Genomic DNA, 18,763 nt, shown 5'->3' on the forward strand with positions numbered 1-18,763 from the left:
CGACCATAACGACGATGGTCAAATTGCTTGAATTCCTGCAAACATTAATGCTTTAGCATGTAGGTTGAATCCAAATTATCAGAGCAGATCAGTCATTTTAAAACCTTCTGTGAGGCGGAATTTCACAAACAGTGTGAGCGATTGGGATTGAGTGAGTTTGCAACGAAACTCTGAACTTGAACTCTGCAAGCAAACTGCATGCTGCAGACAAGCACACGTTTCAGAAAGTTGACGGGATTGTCACTTTAATTCATGCCAATTTAAACATTCAAGCTATTAACCCATAAAGTACTGGTGCACTCTGAGAGACGGTCTCAGCCAAAGTGCGCACAGCTGCCTCTCAAACAGATTGACATTACATATTTGATTAAAATCATTTTCTATATTATCTGGCTATTCCATTTTATTTATGGCAATTGCATTTTAAGTAATGTCCAATGACATGTTTGCATTATTTAGGCATTGTTTCATTTTATTTTAATTTAAGGCAAGATCTTTTGGTAACACTTTACAAAGCAACAATTTTAAAGTCTCACTTGTTAATGCATTATTTAAAATAAACTAAAGGAACAATTATTATTATTATTAAGTTAAAAGTGAATCTAGTGTTAGCATTGCTGGTGCCATGCCATGAACCCCTACACCCCCACAGCAAACCAAACCAAACCAAACCATTGGTGTATCGTTACACCCCTAAAGTACATAAAACAATAATTACATTAACATCTACAGCAACTGCTGAGCAGGTTCTGTTTATTCGAAATGCACACTGCATTTGCCGTCTGCTGCTTTATATGCTCAAGCTCTTCAAAGTCACATGGATTCTGATTGGCTGTCAATTATTTTAATCGATTATCAGCAGGAAAAAACTTGCATAAAATATTTGTGTTGTTTACGTTACAGCTGTCGTGTGGACTTTCCTATTATTATTAGAGTTAGAGCAAATGTTTAAAATGCTTACTGTACTTGTTGTGAATGGACTTTTACAGCTCCTAGCTCACATAAAATATACATTTAAAAACTGTTTCATAGAGTTTCTACCAAAAGTGTTTTTGGAAAAATGTTTTGTCAGCTGAACAACTGGGTTGTTGTTAAAAAAAAACAAAAAAAAACTGTAAAACTGTAAAAAATAAATAAAGAAATAACTGTGCTACCCTGAATAACATCCAAACCAAGCTTTTAAGATCTTTTCAAACTTTAGTTCTCTTTTTTTATATATATAAAAAAACAACTCAGACATATTCAAGTTCACTTTGACACTTTGATGTCTTTCTTTTTTTGAAGAAGAAGAAAAAGAAGAGGGGACGACAAAATTCTGAACATTGAGATATACATATACCAAACCACTCAAAGACACCAGAAACAAAATGTGAAAACGCCTCGCATGCACATGCCCTATAATAATAGTTTTGTGGGTGTACATTTAGCAGAACGTTACTGAACAGATGCATGCTTTAGAAACTTTTCTTTAGTCTGTTCTTCAAGCTGCTGTGTCCATGCTACGAAAGCGCCATTGCAAATATTTGGTGCATTTGGTTGGTGCTGGGTGTTAACTTCCCATTTCTCATGCAGAAAAAAATAATTCTGATCTGATGCATACAGACTCAAAAACACTGTTTGACAAAACAAGCAGTTTAACCCAAGTCTTGTGAAGAGATACAATCAGTTTATAAAAATCTAAACAATGATCAACACACGTAGATCACATCAAATATGGTTAATACAGAAGCTCAAATGTGTGCGTGTCACACACTATAACAAACCTCATTGGCTCTCTCCCATTATCAGCTTTTTGATTCTTCTACGTTTTAAATGTGCCGTCGACTTTCAATGGAGGGGCAGAAATCTCTCAGGTTTCATTAAAACATTTCCTTATTTGTCTTTTGAAGATCAACCAAAGTCTTATGGGTTTGGAATGATGCGAGGGTGAGTAAACTATGACAAAAGGGTCATTTTTTGGGCAGCTCTTGTCTGGAGAAGGACCCAATAATCCTAAATGTGTCTATGCTAGACTTGATCATACACTAGAAGTGCTTTTCTACAAGAATGTGTGATGACGAAAAAGAGGGTCTCTTTCAGACACACAAAAGCTAGGAAGGCATGTTATCTACCCCTCAGGACACCTAACACGAATAATACACTGTGTGTCTTGAGGGGACGAGACGAGTTCTCACCTGTCTGAAGTGACACGCCGAGGCCTTGAGGCTCACTTCAGTGCCTGACGAGATAATCGAGTGCTGACAGATCGAGCCACATTCACACCAGCTCACATGAACCAATAAGTGGGCCAACTGCCCATTGGCTATTTAGAGAAAGTAATGCTGACTCAAACCAATCGTAAAGTCACAGACAGAGGAACAGTAGCGGTGTCATTAGTCACCAGCTCAGATCTTCAACCATTACAGCACAGCATACTGGTGCAATGCAACTGATAACTTCAGAAAATTAGACTAAAATAGAAAAAGCAATAACATTTAGGGCACAATGTGGAAACACTGGCAGAATTGCAGAATCCTGTAAAACAAATAGCATTTACTGAATAACACGAATGTCACAAAATTTGGCAAACGGCTGTATGTTCAATCAAACTGTGATATGGACTAGTGTATGTAATATTAAAATGCACAATGACTGCTATTAAAATTTTTTCTGGGTGTAAATAAGCAGCAGTTTTATCTACTACACATACTCTAGCATCAACACACATAGAAACTCAAAGGTCTTCACTACAATCAGCAAAATTAAAGTGCCCCTATTGTGGCCTATTTGATATTATATATAAGCTGCAAAAATATGAAAAAAGAAACACACAAAAAACATCATGATACTTACTGTAGACCTATGAGGAAACATACTACAGAGATTGTTGTTCATTACATGAACAGCTGTGTGTATTTAATCATTACTGACCATATGTTTATCAGTCAATATTTGATTTATTATCTTTCGTAATTTTATTGTTCCTTAACTTAACAGATTCCAACAACTTGAATTACGTACTGTGGTTAGAAGTGCAACTCTGCATTGTTTTTTAATTTTTTTATTTAACATCCTGTTCCCCTCGAAAATTAGTCACATTACAGAAGTAGTGGAGGTTTTGTCATGCTGACTTTATCACCCCTTTCATTGAATGTTTAACACAATTAGTGGCACTGGAGAACTAGAGTCATGCTGCGATGTTTCTGTGGTGATGAATACTATCAACAGCTCATTTCCTAAATGCACCCAACACTCATGAGCGGCTGTGAATCTGACCGTCTGTCTGTTGACTCGTGTGAGTAACGGCCCCCAGACATCAGCAGAGCCGTGTGTCCCTCAGACAAAACACACACAAATGCTCCTGAAGAACGACAAACTCGTCCCACGCTCGATCTGACCACAGCGCGGCTCATTCTTCACCAGTTTCCATTCCAAGCACAGATCTCACTGGAATCGATCCCCATCTGCTCTGGAGCCCAGCGTGTGGCGTCTCTTGGTATAGAATGCAGTGCAGTAGTAGCAGCTCCCGCTCTAGCCCAGCATGCAGTGATGTCATTTCCTGTTTGAAAGGCTCTTCACTGCCATAAAAGGGAATTTCGGCTATCTGCAGGCGCAGAGGAGCATGTGCTCACACACACACATCCTGTGCAATTACAGCTGAGCTCAGGAAGGGAGGGACTGTTTAGCTCATGGAAAAGCAGCGAATACAAATCACAAGTAAACGTGGATGAGTCCAGCTCAGATACTTACGTAAAGAAAACAAATGTATGGACTTATCAATCTATACATATCTTCATAACTCAGAGGTAACAGAGTAAAGGACATTTACAAGATGTCTATTTCTATAGTTCAACCAAATTCAGACAACTTATATAGTTCTAGCGCAGGTCAGAGAACCCTCCCAGTTTAGACAGGCCCAGATGAGGAAGTTCCTGACCTTAGCTGCAATTACAACTTCACTTCCGCTACTGAGAAGCAAAGCCGGCAACAGTTTAAATAAACACTCATATCTGATATTAAGAGCCATAACTAATCTCCTAATCAACATCTAGTTCTACCATTCATTTTAATTACACAAACTCACGTCAAGTTCTCACAAAATCCCTTCAGTAACGCAGCACACACTGATCGCGGAGAGTCTAATTTAAAAATCTTATAATAGGGCTACACGTTATGGAGAAAAAAAACAAATTGCAATTTATTTATTTTTTTTGGGATAAACACTGTGATTGAAATTTGTGATTGTAAATATCACTACACAATAAGAAAAAATAAATTAATAATAATAATAATAATATTATTTATGAAATTATTATGCTCAATCCATTTTTTATATTACAGTGAAATATTACAAAAGTAATTATTATTATTATTAATACTATATTTTATTATATTTTAATAAATTATTTTTAAATTGTATACGTTTTGACTTAAATTAATTAGACATGTTTTATGATTACTAAAATTAAATTTACCCATTAAATGGAGGCCAGAAAAATTACTACAGAAAAAAATTGGAATCCAGAAAAAGTTAAACAGAAAATAACAAAAATTAATTAATTAATTAATTAATTAATAATAAAAAACTGAATTTGGGAAAAACAAACAGATTTCATAGATTTCCCAGATGGTTGTTCCAACATTAATGCAGACATGGAGTTTGCGTGAAGCAACATTTACTGCAAATCGAGCTGTTCTGAGACACTGCAAACACCGGAGTAAAAACACAGTAAATGAACACAGTGAATAATTATGCTATTGTCACAGAGGATGCATATCACACTCCTCTATCTGACAAAATGAAGCACATCAAAATATACAGAACACGCTAACAGGAAAACATCAAAACAGAAAGTCTGGGCCATACAACAACTGATGATTTTTATGTTATCAAGGGCAACTGAATATTATAACATATACTGTACAGTAGAAAAGGACTGGTATTGAAAGAGAGTTTACCGTCTGCTTCCAATATCAGGCTGATGCCAAATATAATGGTGACCAGCATAATGTGCATCATCATTGGGGTTACATTTCTGATCACACTAGTGATGTGCAGCACTAGTGTAAAACACATTCATACAGCCGTTGTGATGTGATATTTCTCACGCTCCAGAATGCATAAGTGGGTTTTGTGGTATGTTACTACTGAGACATACTTTTGGTTTCGCTAAACTACTCCAAGTTACTGCTGATGCGGCAATGTGGTTCAACAAACTAAATCCCAGACCTCACAAACACATCAGAAATCTCAGTCCTTTGATGTCACAGCAGACAATGCAGGCACCAGATCATGATCAGAGTCAGAGCTCCCGTAATTCAATCTGTCTGACTGCCTTAGTGAACAAGACCTCTCAGCCAGCCATACACACACACACACATGCTTCCCGCAGGTCCAGAACTGTAATTGAGCAAGTGCAGAGAACGGAAAGAGCTTGAGGAAGGTCAGAGATTGTTCTCACTGTGGTCTGCTCATGGACATATGTGTTGATGACACAGACACACATATGAATATATATGCAATTTATTCTGCAGCAGACACAATTGTGTGGCTATCAGCGGACAAGACCGCTTTACATTATATCAAGTCAATTTCAATTCACAATGCACATTGCTTCAAAGCAACTTCTCAGAAATTTATAATATTAATGTTCAGAATATAGTAATGCCTCATAGTCCACATTTAGCAGTTTAGTTTAGAAAGTTTACATTTGAAGACAGAATAATCAATTTGAGATTTGTTATTAGCATTTTATGTGATTATAAGTATGTGCATATAGCACCAGCTAATTGAAGTTAGTAATTTATTTTTAAGAATTATAAAGACAATTACATAGTCATGACTTGCTGTGAAGTAGGGCTGTGTATTGGCAAGAATCTGGCGATACATTACGTATAACGATACAGGGGTTGTGATACAATCTTCAAGCAACAACTGAAAACTCATCTCTTTCGGTAGTACATGACTTTGATTGATTTTGCAGGCTATTGTCCTTGCAGTTAGGCCTAAACTGTGGAATCGCCCTGCTGTACAAATAAAATTGACTTGACTGGATTTCTTCATGTAACTGGAATGTTCTCTCAATGTGTGCTTCACAAAACACATGCGAGGTGCGATCTGTCAGCAATGCTCTGTGAAAACAGCTCTATGTGAGCGCTGTTAACATGCACGGCCGACTCAATTCCTGCATCCAAAGACTTTAAAACAACGCTTTAACCATGTAGAGTTCAGTGTGTCCATGACACCCTTTCTATCTTTGCTGGCAGGCTGCAGCGTCTCGGATCTGAGTGACATGTCGGTTTACTACAGGATGGAGTCAGCTGTCATGATAACTTTGTATGTATTACCAGCATGTATGTGGGGCAGAGTCTGATGGGCTGTTAGGCATGAAGTATGCTGTGTGAGCGTCACACAGCGGTCACACACACACACCCAGTCAAGTCATGTGGAAAATCAGCATGCATTTACACAGCACACAAGCCCTGTGTTGCAGATTTGATTTATTCTACATTTGAAACAATACATCCTTGAAGTCTTCTGAATTATTCAAAAAAGTTGAGTTCCAAACAATTGACAGCAGCCACTGACTTCCATGGTATTGATTTCCGTACTAGTTTCCATGAAATAACTGTAAAGCACACCATGCATGCAGCTCAGTATTTACATTACACTTACATTTAGCAGACGCTTTTATCCAAAGCGACTTACAAATGAGGACAATAGAAGCAATCAAAACCAACAAAAGATCAATGATATGTAAGTGCTATGACAAGTCTCATTTAAATGCAATTCTTTTTTTTTTTACTTAAAAAATTATAAATTATCAGTGGAGGGCACTGTGCCACACCAAACTGACATCAAAACCTAGGGGCAAAGAAACTGATGCATCTGAGCCAAAAGGATGCATTTAAATATACCACAGAGACTACAGCCAATAGCCAACTAGCACGTCCTTTCTGCTTCTGCGTGAGAGGAAATAACTCTCCATACCAGCAGATGCCAACAGTCTGTGTTTGTCATTCAAAAAACGGAAGAGCTGGGACTGCGGATATACAGGCCGACAACTAGGTCAACAGGCTCTCGACGATGGCCTGATATTGGCCGATGGTCAGTGTGACGGCCTTAAGCCACCGCAGTGCCATCAAACTGTGAATTCCCACAGCAGTGTGTGAGGTCTGAACATCTGATGACTTCTGCAGGAATGCTGAACATCTGCTGGCATGTAATCTGCAGGACAAATCCAGCCGCTTTAATCTTACTGCACACATTAGCAGAGAATAGCTTCCTCTAAAGCCAGATCAGCACCACACAGCCATATCAGCACCATGATAAAAGCCAGTCAGACTTCAAAAAGCCTCAACACGTGGCCCTGTCTGAAAACCCAGCGAAAGTCTTTTTTTTTGGTGATTTACTGTTTTCTATATAAAATCATCCTTCATAAGGTAAAGAACATTCTGTGAAAATGTATCAACTGATATCTTTATTACGGAGTAAAGCCATGTCTCAAACCAGATTGAAATCATAGTGAATTTAATTAAACTCTGATGCTTGTTATCTCATAATTAGATTGAGACTTTAGCCTGGATTTGACAAATGTGAGCGCAAATACTGAGGATTTCTGTTCCTCTTCCTCTTACACTTTAAAAGTAAGCATACACTGAAACACTGGCCACCGAAAATAGGCCCAAAATGTGAACACACAAAATAACCTAAGTAGACGTGTGTGTGTGTGTGTGTGTAAACTGATCCTGGTATAATCATATTTAGTGTAAACACCATCTGATGATGATATCTTGCATAAAAGATCTGGCATTTACAAATGATGAGAGGCGTATCCGCTCTGATGTGTGACTAATGTGTGTTCAAATGTTACTGCTAAGGTATAGTGTACGTTTAGTGCTACAATAACCTGGACTTGGGAAAACAGACAGCAGATTACAAAATGTGTTTTAATTGTTATCTTAGTTTCATAGGCAGAAGGTGAGCCATTTCCAGGGGAAACTGGTCTTTTTAGGCAAGTAACAGATATGGGTGTCATGTTATAAAATATTTTAAACTGGATAATGATGTTGTTTTATCGATTACTATAATAGGAATAAGACTGGTCAAAACAAAGATTAATAATAATTAAGATTTTTAAATGTTATAAATGTTATCATAACAAGGACAAAGCACCGACAGCGAGAGACCGCTTAGCGCTGCATCTCATGTCTCCGATGAGAAAAGGACAGGGTGGTTGTTGCTGGTTACTTTATGATGATTGAAATCACGAAATGGCCTGAAACGATTAGTAAATAAACTGCAGAACATTATGTTTTCTAATACACACACTTATTCAAACAGCGCTGCTCGAGCTCGCGGCGCCAGGGTTCAAAGTCCAAATTGTGAGGAAAATCTGCGCTAAAACACTGTTACTCATCAGTTGCTCAGTCACATTTTTATGAATTGTTTTTAAAGGCATGTGATAATGCGATATGTGCAACAAACATCAATAAATCTGCTATTGTCGACAAAAAAAAGGCACTGAGGTCTTCCTGTGGGTTTCTGCCAAAATAAAAGCTGAGAAAAAGCAATAACTCTATCAACATTCATAAATGATAGTATTGTAATTTTACTGTTGTTCTATAAAATAAAATAAGACAATAATAATGAAAATAATATTTACATCTGAATCGATACCCAGCCCTAATTCTAATGTTTTAAAAGAAGTCTCTTCTGCTCAGCGAGGCTGCATTTATTTGTACAGTAACAATACATGCCTGATTCAAGAAGGGGGTCTCAAAAATGGACAAAAAATATTATTTTACTTATTATTATTAATAATATTTAACATGCATTTTAAGTTAAATTGTGATTTGTTGGTATAATATCTGCTAGAAATGTTAAAAAATGTTCAGTGTTGTTAAGTACATATTTTTAAATTGTTGTTTTGTAATTGATTTTTTTTTGGAAAGCTAACCGCATAAAGCACATTTTAGCTATTTAATTTATGCAATGGTAAACAAAAATTGGCAAAATACACGGGGGAAAAAAACGTGTTCGGTATTCGGCCTTCAGCCAAGTTTCGGCCAAGAATTTTCATTTCGGTGCATCCCAACAGGCAGGTGTGTGTTTGGTCAGCTTGTCACCTTGCAGGGCTCGCAAACTCGCTAGCCCGACGTCCTGGGGCTATTGTGTTTTCCAGTCGGGCTACCAAAATGTATCACTGTCCTGCCTGACGGGCTACCTTAAATACAGGGCTCCCACACAATGTTCCCTCTAAGCTGAGTGCGCGCGCTAGGGCTGGGCGATATGGCTGAAAACTGTATCACGATATCAGTGTTTCATATCGGTCGATATCGATAATTATTGATATTGCTTTTAAGGTGGTACATCAAGTTCGTGGTATTACCAGTCTTGGCGGGGACGACGGTCTTGCATAATTTGCAGACGACATTTGGTCTGACTACGGTCAGACTTATAATATCCAAAAAACTTCCATACTGGCGAGCTGACTTTCTCTTTTATTTATAATTTCCTCGCTCGCTGCGGCACTCATTTTCTGCTTATGAAGAGGAATCCAGCAGACCAGCCAATAGGGTGAGGGTCTGGCTGCAGACGTGCACTCTCAGCCGCGCGTGCGCACTTAGACACGAGACAACGATATGGCGCAACCAAACTTGATACTGTTACATGATTGGCTGTTAGCGTGTCACTCCCTACGTTGCTAAGGTTACCAGAGAGCAAGTGCCTTTGTTAATGCAACCAAACTTGCTTCGCAACCTTTGTTTTCTTCCGACGAAGAATAAAAAATATCGAACGTTTTATCGAACACATTTTTTATTGATATCGTTCACGTGTCTATCGCGATACATATCGTTATCGTTTTATCGCCCAGCCCTAGCGCGCGCGACCACGCTCTTCTTCCGCCGCGGCCTCGCAGAAGAAATAATGTGCCATGCACACACAAAAAATAGAGAGTAAAAGAGAAAGAATAGCAATGCTCGGGCAAACCTCTATAGAGCTGATGTCATGACAGAGTTAGAACCGGTGAATGCGGTTTATAGGTTTCATAGAAAGAGAACGATGTGCACCAAATGAGTCGCTGTAGAAACTGAATACTTCAATGGTTGCGGTGCGCTCAACACGAGAGACATGTGAAATAAAACGTCCTCATGTATTAAAGAAGAGTGGCTTGATTAAGTGCTGGAAATAGCGGAGGATGGGCAAAGAACGGTAACAAAACTCTGAAACCTGTACAGTCACACACAAGTGTATTGTACAAACTGTACTTCATAACCATGTTTAGACAGATATAGAAGAATTCATATGTTCACGTTTTTTTATATTTAACTTACAGATCTCAGCTCAAGTTTTGCTTCAGTTTGTATTCTATTCTATTCTATCAATTTAAATAGTTTGTTTTGATAATATATTATGTTACGGCTATATATCTTTGATTAATAAAAAGTTTAAAAGAACAGCATTTATTCAAAATAGAAATATTTTCTAACAAGTCTTTACTATCAATTGTATCTATTTAACATATCCTTGCTGAATAAAGTTGAACTTCCTTTTAAGTATTCCTTTAAGTATCTTTAAAAATGAAAGAAAGCACTAAACACTGTTCTTTTTAACTTTTTATTTTTTTTAAATACCACTGGTCCCCAAAAATACAGCATATAAAAAATAAAATAAACTAAAAAAGCAGTACAACTGTTTCCAACATTGATTAAAAATCAGCATATTAGAATGACTTCTAAAGGATCATGTGACACTGAAAATACTGCTTTGCTTCACAGGAATTAATTACATTTTAAAGTATATTAAAATAGAAAACATTTATTTAAAATTGCAATAATATTTCACAATATTATTTAGTGAAATAATATTCAGTATTTTTTATCAAATAGATACAGCCTTGATGAGCATAAGAAACTTTATTGATCCAAACTGTTGAACTGCAGTGTATTGTTCAGTAAACATGTTTTCTCAGGTAACCTAAAATCTGCATCATTTAGTTACATCAAGGGTCAAATCAAATATAAATAGCACATTAATGTTAAAAGTTACACACTTTCTTGTGTGCATGCTGTACAGGTCTGGTATAAAGAATGCTTTTGCTCAGGTGACCGAAATGTCCGCCCAATAGAGAAAAGTTTTGCTCAGCAAGAAAAAAAATTAGAGGGAACATTGCTCCCACGGGTCCTTAAATTTTTAAGGCCTTAGACAGCATTAAATACGTTAAATGATATAAGAAATAATTTTTCAAATTGCCTTAGATTTTTAAGAATTCTGCAGATACCTTGTAAATAGTAAAATAAAACTCTTTCCTTGATATTCGTTGATATTTGTGTATTGAAAATGTTTTTGATTGACATTTATGGTCTTTATTTTATCTGGGCTAGTTAAATTAATTTTCGGGCTACCAAAATCTGAAGAGTACCTGCCCGAAGGGCTACCAGGTATTTTGAAATTTTGCGAGCCCTGCCTTGATATAAGCTTAATATGCTTAATGTGAACAAACTTTAGAACTGTAAATAGAATAGCACAGGAAATACGATCTCTTGTGGATAAAACATTTGAACGCCGTCCGTCTTTTGTTTGGAGGAAACATTTGGCCATCATCCCAATAACGGTGGCTTACACATTATATCAGAACAATATAGTGCTACTTTCACTTTAAAAATACACAAACCAATGACCAAAGTGAAGAAACTGCCTTTAAAAAAATAAACAATACACAAAACATACTGCAATTTGCCTTTCAATCAAAAACAATGCAAGTCAGGAATATCATGGAGTTTAGAACTGGACTCCAAATCTCTACTGAAACTAGAGCTTGTACTGATCTGTATCCTCAGATGTGTCTGTAGTGAGGTGACATCTCATGGATCATGGTAAGATATGCCCAGTGATATGAAACCACATTCCTCTGGTCACTTTCCCACACAAACAGGAAGTCTTCAGTCACTCTTCCGACTTCTATGCGGCTATCTAAGAAACGCAGCTGTTGACTCTCCCTAACACACAAAAACCATCTGCTACAGCACAGAGCTCCTCTCCTAACACTGAGAGCCAAACGTTATGTCACAGCTTCTAGCTAATATTACCGGAGCAGATATGAAAGTCTCTATATCACACATTTACATGTGCGCATAAAGGCTCCATTTCAAAAGCTTAGTAAGATGTCTACATAGGTGGTTTATGAGGACATGCCTTTTAAGATGCATTGCATTTCATACCAAACGAATACCAGAAAACTATTCAACAAGATTAGTGAAAATACAATGCTCTACTTATAATTCAATAACAAAATGTATTGATAAAAAGTAATGCGCAATATATGTTGTATTGGTGCAAGCACTTTTTGAACAGAACATTTTCCCCTCCAAACTTAACAGTTTCTCCACTCACACTTTAATAATCCTGTGCTCACACTGCAATCGTGACATGTTTGGTCATCCCAAATATCTCACACCTCTCCTGATCCAGACACTCAACGCTGCTCTGTACACTGTTAATGCCACTTTGTGGAAAGCAGTCTACCAACACATGAGAACATCTCCAGCAGCCACTGCAGCATCATCAACATCCATCCATGCAGTGTGTCACGAACTCCAGATATAGCAGGTCGTGGATCTTTTGAGTCGTTTCTTCAAGCATGACTGCAATGAACAATTACGTATTTTGAGAGTCGACTGATCTAATCATTATTACAATGACAAATTGACAATTAATTCAGCCTTTTTCCTCAGTTAAAAAGAGGTTGTATTAGGCTATTAGGTTGGACATACTGTTTGTTTAGGACTGAAACTAATTATTATTTTGATAATTGATTAATCTAATGGTTATTTTATTAAAAATAATAAGTTTAGTTTCAAAATAAATAAATTTTAATCCATAATTCACTAAACTGTTATTCCACATCTTTCCCAAACAATGTGCAATTTGAAGGCAACGAAAACAAATAGTGACTATAACTATGTAGGCTATGATAATAACAAATGATAATAAAGAAAAACAACAGCACAGACAAAATGTTAGCTGATAAAGAGGAGGAACAAACATTCACTAATCTAAATGTACACTATAAACATTTTACATTTATTCAACAACAAAAAAACACTTCAGCATCAATAATGTTGATGAATAATTATTCAGATCCAGTTGTGATGTTATGAGGTAAGTTGCCTATTAAAACTCTACGCACGAGTAGATTAGATAGTATGTGTGTTCCAGCCGATTGTTCACGGTCCTGTCAAATGGGGTTAATTGATATTATAAGACATCATAGTTTCCTGTAATGGACTGAATACACTGTCACTATTTTAGAGGCTGAGGCAATAGAATTGGCCTCCAAAGATTTCCCTTGCCACTGGAATAACAGACCAAGTTACTCTGACCAAATATGGCTGCTTCCAAATATTGGCAAGAGAAACAAACCAGCAGTGCAGATCTCCTAAACGGGAGCGAGTGTAGGCCACCACGCGCACGCCGAGACATAAATCTAACACCTGTCCCCTATTCAAACCGACATACTGCGGGAATCATAAACGAGTGCTATGGATTTCATTGACGATTAGCAGACATTAAACATCTGACTGACAGATCAAATCTGTTAAAAGCACTTGAATATAAATCTATAAACACATGCTCCACATTTAATGCAGAATTGTCATTTTGTCCCAGCAGTAAAAGCTCCTATTGTGTGTGTTGATCTGAGCGTTATAGCGCAGCTCTTCCCCCGGGAAGTGACAGAGCACATCCTGTTCCTTCTTCCTTCAGAAGAATTCAGCACCACCACCAAGACATTTATACAATTCAACTCTTTCACTTCTTAAGCCACATTAATTACTACAGGGTTTATCTTTGATTTTCTTAAGGACAAAGCAGCACAAACCAAACCGACTATCCTTTAACCATGAACTATCCTGGTTAAAGGATACTTCATCCAAATATGAAAATCATGTCATCCATTACTCACACTGCTGTCCCAAACTGGCACCACTTTTTTTTGTTCCATGAAATACAAAAGGAGAAATTTTAAAGAATGTATTGACGACTCATTTGTATATACTGGAAGTGAAACAACGCTTCAAAATGACAAAAAAAATGATTGTTAAAGAAGTATAATAAAAATACTCTGAAAGTCTTTGCTTGCTGAACAGACTGAAATGTGCTTTTCTCTCATTGCATTCATTTCCTTCCAAATATGGTGCATTTAAACGCTTGACATCAAGACATCAATGCAATGACACAACACGGCAAGTCTGAGTGTGCAACAGTGATGGTGGCAGGAAAGACCATAAGTTCAACTAAAAAGACTTTTGTTCATCTTTAAAACACAAATGAAGATATTTTAATGAAACCTTGTGATTTCTGTCCCTCCAATGAAAGATCAATTCCACCAAAACTTCGACACCACAAACATTTCCTAATGATCCAAGTAATCCAAATGCTTCTTCTGAAGAGTCATGATCATTTTATGTAATGAACAGATTTCATTAAGGCTTTTATTCACATATAAACATTGACTGATCCACATATATGGTGAAGAGAAGATCAGATGTGCTTGCTTGACATGAAGGACTGAGTTAGCTGGATGAACAGGTCATCATCCGCTCCGTCTCTACACCCTCTCAGACCCCTGAACACAAAGGGGCCCTTCATGTCTCTGAAGCCCACCACAATTCTGCCCAGTGTCCCTTCAATGGCAGGCTTGTTACGCACTGGAGTGTGAGCAGAGAAACACGCTGCTGGCCGCATTGAGCCTATCTGCAGCATCATTCACACTGCACTGGACTCGTGTGTGTGTGTGTGTGTGTGTGTGTGTGTGTCCTCGCTTTTAATAAAGAAGAACACTACAGACATGTCTTGGGATTTCTTGAGGACAACACCAGGAAACATATGGGCAGACATCTTCTCCAGAAAACCATGAGAAACACCATGACATTTTTGATGTGTCATAACATGATATTGTTAACCATAAAAAACATACTGTATCGTATTTGATATATTTATTTCTAAGGTGTCTAACTTAACAACATGATAAAAAAATGTTTTTAATTTCTTCAGCAAATTACTGTTGAATAAAAAAGTAACCTTATAATTTTTGAGCAAATAAGAAGTACAATATTTGGTATAATTTATGCCTTTAGGTCTCGTAACGTCTTTTTTGTGAAATCTTTAATGATTTTTAAAGTAAATGTAAGGACAACTTTTATATTGTTATTAATATTTCAAGATGCACATTTATGTTAAACATGAATGATCATCAGACATTTTGAGGAATGTTCATTTGTTGATCTCTCAAACATCACCGCATTGCACTGCATCATATGTTTAAGCCCTGACAAATAAAACTGCAGAGCATTGATCATAAAACTAAGCATTAAAATATATATATTTTTTATTAATAATACTCTAATATTATTGGGAGAGTGGCTGGCAACTGATACTCCTATGTATTTTATGTAAGCAATCATAAAGATCTTATTGATTCACATTACAAGCTATCAGAACTTCTTATACTTTTTGCTCTGAATTAAAATTATGTGCTTTTTAAGCTTCATATTTTCTCTACATCAACCTACATGGAAGCCTGATGTATCAAATATGACATAAAACACATTCACACTTTTTGTATATTTTGTCTAAAGGTTCAGTAAACTTTTATATGACATATTTTCTCACTATTATTACATATGCGATGCATTACAGTGTTAAAACAGTGTTTAGCATGGTGTGGGATCCTTTAACCCGTTTACTACTTCAGAAATGAATGGGATGTCCAGATAAGAGCCTCTTGAACTGAATGCTTTTTCAAGCAGCAACACACTGCTGCTCAGAGCAGAAGCCACAACAGCTCACAGAAACCAGTGCAACATCTCTGAATAGAGGAGGACAGTTAGGTTCAACCCTGGATTAAATGAATAACAGCTTCAATAATGTCATGCAACGGTTTCTTCCTGCAAGTTTCACGTCTCTCACCACACCCGATCTGAGCTCAGTTATGTCAGCCCTGAGGGCGCATATTCCTCTGTCAAAGCACTCTGTACTTCAAACACATTGCAAAAGAAAAGCCAAATGATTCAAACCAACACAGACACATTCTTTGCCAACATATTTCTACAAGCCACACTTGTGAACTGTCTCAACTTCGCAGTGAATATATAAACATATGGAATAATCTGACATCCGTTTCGACATATTAGGACCGTCTGTGTGTTTCTGCATGATTCACAGCAAAACCATGACAGGAATAACATCCATCTGCATTAATACCAGTCGCTTTAGGCCTCAGGTTTTTACAGTTACAGTATCTCAAGACTTCATTGCTTCCGTAACGTGTGACTGCTACACTTCAGAGTTTACAAAGCTGTAGGCCATCATAATAAACCACTTTATGATGAGAACAACTGACAAACATGTTTTTAAAATGTACTACTTTAAAAGCGCGTTTAACCGTTAAACGCCGTTTCTTCCGTTATAAACTGTGCGGCATATTTGCCTGAGGAGGAAAAAAAGTGAACTTTTATGAGCTCAAATCTCCTCTAAAGCCTTATTCACAGCTTAATCGCCAAACCAGGGCGTTTTCTTGAAATCCCAAACCTCCTATTAACACAGATTCAATGTCGTTTTGTTGAGTTTTTAAGATAAGAAAAACTTCCCACCCTTGAAAAAGTTTAGCAGCTTTAGCTCAAGTGTGTCGAATTAGTTTTTAGTTCTTACCTCAGCTTTCTTTGATCACTAGTTGTCCACCCTCGGACAATAACCAGTATATTATCAATCCCTGTCCCCCAGCAGAAAGTTTGAGTAAATGCTGGTATGTAATGTCAGAACAGAAGTGATTTCTGCACCGTTGCTTTGAGGCGCTGTGTTAAACTCCACCCTGCAGGGAGCGCGCACGCACGCACGCACGCGCACGCACCGCTGAGACTCGCTCAAATTATTTACTCGCATTTAGTAATTAGTAATTACCTTGTAATTACTTTACTACGGTCGGAAAACTACACTATATAAGAATGTAGGAAACGGTTTACACTTTTTAGTTTATGTTAGGACATTAAAATATACTTTTCGACAGGTTTGAATTATTTAGAGGCTTAAAGAGTTAGAGACTCCGCATTATTTTATGTTTTACTTTATTAATTTAGCTTTAAATGTTGGGAGCGGAACATGCATCATGATTATAGCACCATCTTGTGTTGAATATATAACTTCTCAGTACTGTTCTTGTTAGACCAGATCTCTTAAATAACACTAACAGCAGTGTTGGAGAGTAACAGATACATATAACAGAATTACGTGATTTAATTACAAAATAAATGTAACTGTAATCTGTTACAGTTAATGTGAAAAATGTGCAATTAAATTACAGTTATTTATGAACAAGTTAACAATTAAAAAGGGTGTTGCATCTGAATATTTTCACACACATGGAGATTATATGGATTTCCTTCCCAAATTGCATTGACTGCTCTGAAATATGAGACACCAATGTTTTAGGAATATGAATATGGTTTAAGATTAACTGTTGTTTTCCAAGGCATTGTTAGATGCCATAACTATGCAAACATTTGATTTCAACCTACCTATTAACTATATCTTGTTAAATCTGTATTTAACCTCACAACATCTCAAAGTAAAAAAAAGCTGCTAAAGTCTGATTTTGTGGTGATTGTGCTATAAAATTAAAATGTTCTAATCTTAATTCAAGTGATGGAGGATTTTGACAGTAATCAGCATTTCAAAATGATTAACCGTTGAAAACATACACTAGAAATTACGAAAAGTAATGAAAATCAAAATCAAATGTAATCAGTTACATTACTTTAAAAAAGTAACTGAAATAGTTACACTACTTATTACATTTTAAACAGGGTAACTAACTTGTAATCAGTGACTTATTACATTTCCAAAGTAACTTTCCCAACACTGACAAACAGATACAACTTTTTATTAAAAAAAATGTGTTGAAATTAACATTTAATTCAGATGAACTAAGATGATAAATGCTTTAGTATTTTTCATTATTAATAACACTAATGTATTGTTAAACAGAATCTTGTTTTATAGTGTACTGTTTTCAATGCTTGCTGAACTGTGAACTGGCCTTTTGGTCTCACACCTTTAAGCTTGTGTTGTTTAAAGATGCTGGGAACTTCTTCTTTGTGAAAGGAATGTCCCTTTCTATGCCAAACATCATCCTTTCTCGATATCAAAGACTCCTCATTCTGGACTTCACCTGCTTCAGCGGCTGTGCAAACTGGTAGGGTATTTTCACCAGCTGGGAACACAAGGTGAACTTATTTTCTTTGAAAAATCTCCAGCACTACTTTGGCACTTGTCACTGAGCATTTATAGGCAGACAGAAGCACTCGGAGTAACTCCACCACTCTTGATGTTGCAGCTCCCACATCCAAGTCTTCCTTTTAAAGGGCTCCTTTCACTTTCCTTTCAAGGATGACATGAGTCATTTCCAAATAAAGCGGTAATTCAAATTTATTGAATGCAGAAGTATGGAACCCCCACCAATTCCATGATGACTTGAAAAGCATCATGTTTTCAATTACTTCTGCTATTTACAACCTCAATTCCCAAAAGTTGGGACATTCTGTAAAATGCAGTGAAGTCAAGAATGTGTAATTTGTTCATTCTCTTTAACCTTTATTTAACTGACAAAAGTACAAAGAAAAGATTTCCAATGTTTTCACTGACCGGCTTAATTGTGTTTTGCACATTTTGATGCTGATGGCTGCGACACACTCAGAAAAAGTTGGAGCAGAGGAAACATAAAAG

The 18,763-nt window shown here is 36.8% G+C and overlaps 1 protein-coding gene across 1 annotated transcript in view; it reads right to left on the reverse strand.

Moving 5' to 3' along the window:
* Positions 1 to 16,880, reverse strand: part of LOC306866156 (talin-1) — an 84,261-nt gene extending 67,381 nt beyond the window's left edge. Inside the window, exon 1 of the mRNA XM_079411217.1 lies at positions 16,694 to 16,880. The gene's annotated coding sequence lies outside the window, so the exon portion shown is untranslated. The remainder of the gene's footprint in view (positions 1 to 16,693) is intronic.
* Positions 16,881 to 18,763: the final 1,883 nt, after the last annotated feature.

This window comes from Barbus barbus (assembly GCF_936440315.1).
Source record: "Barbus barbus genome assembly, chromosome: 47".
Taxonomy (NCBI): Eukaryota; Metazoa; Chordata; class Actinopteri; order Cypriniformes; family Cyprinidae; genus Barbus; species Barbus barbus.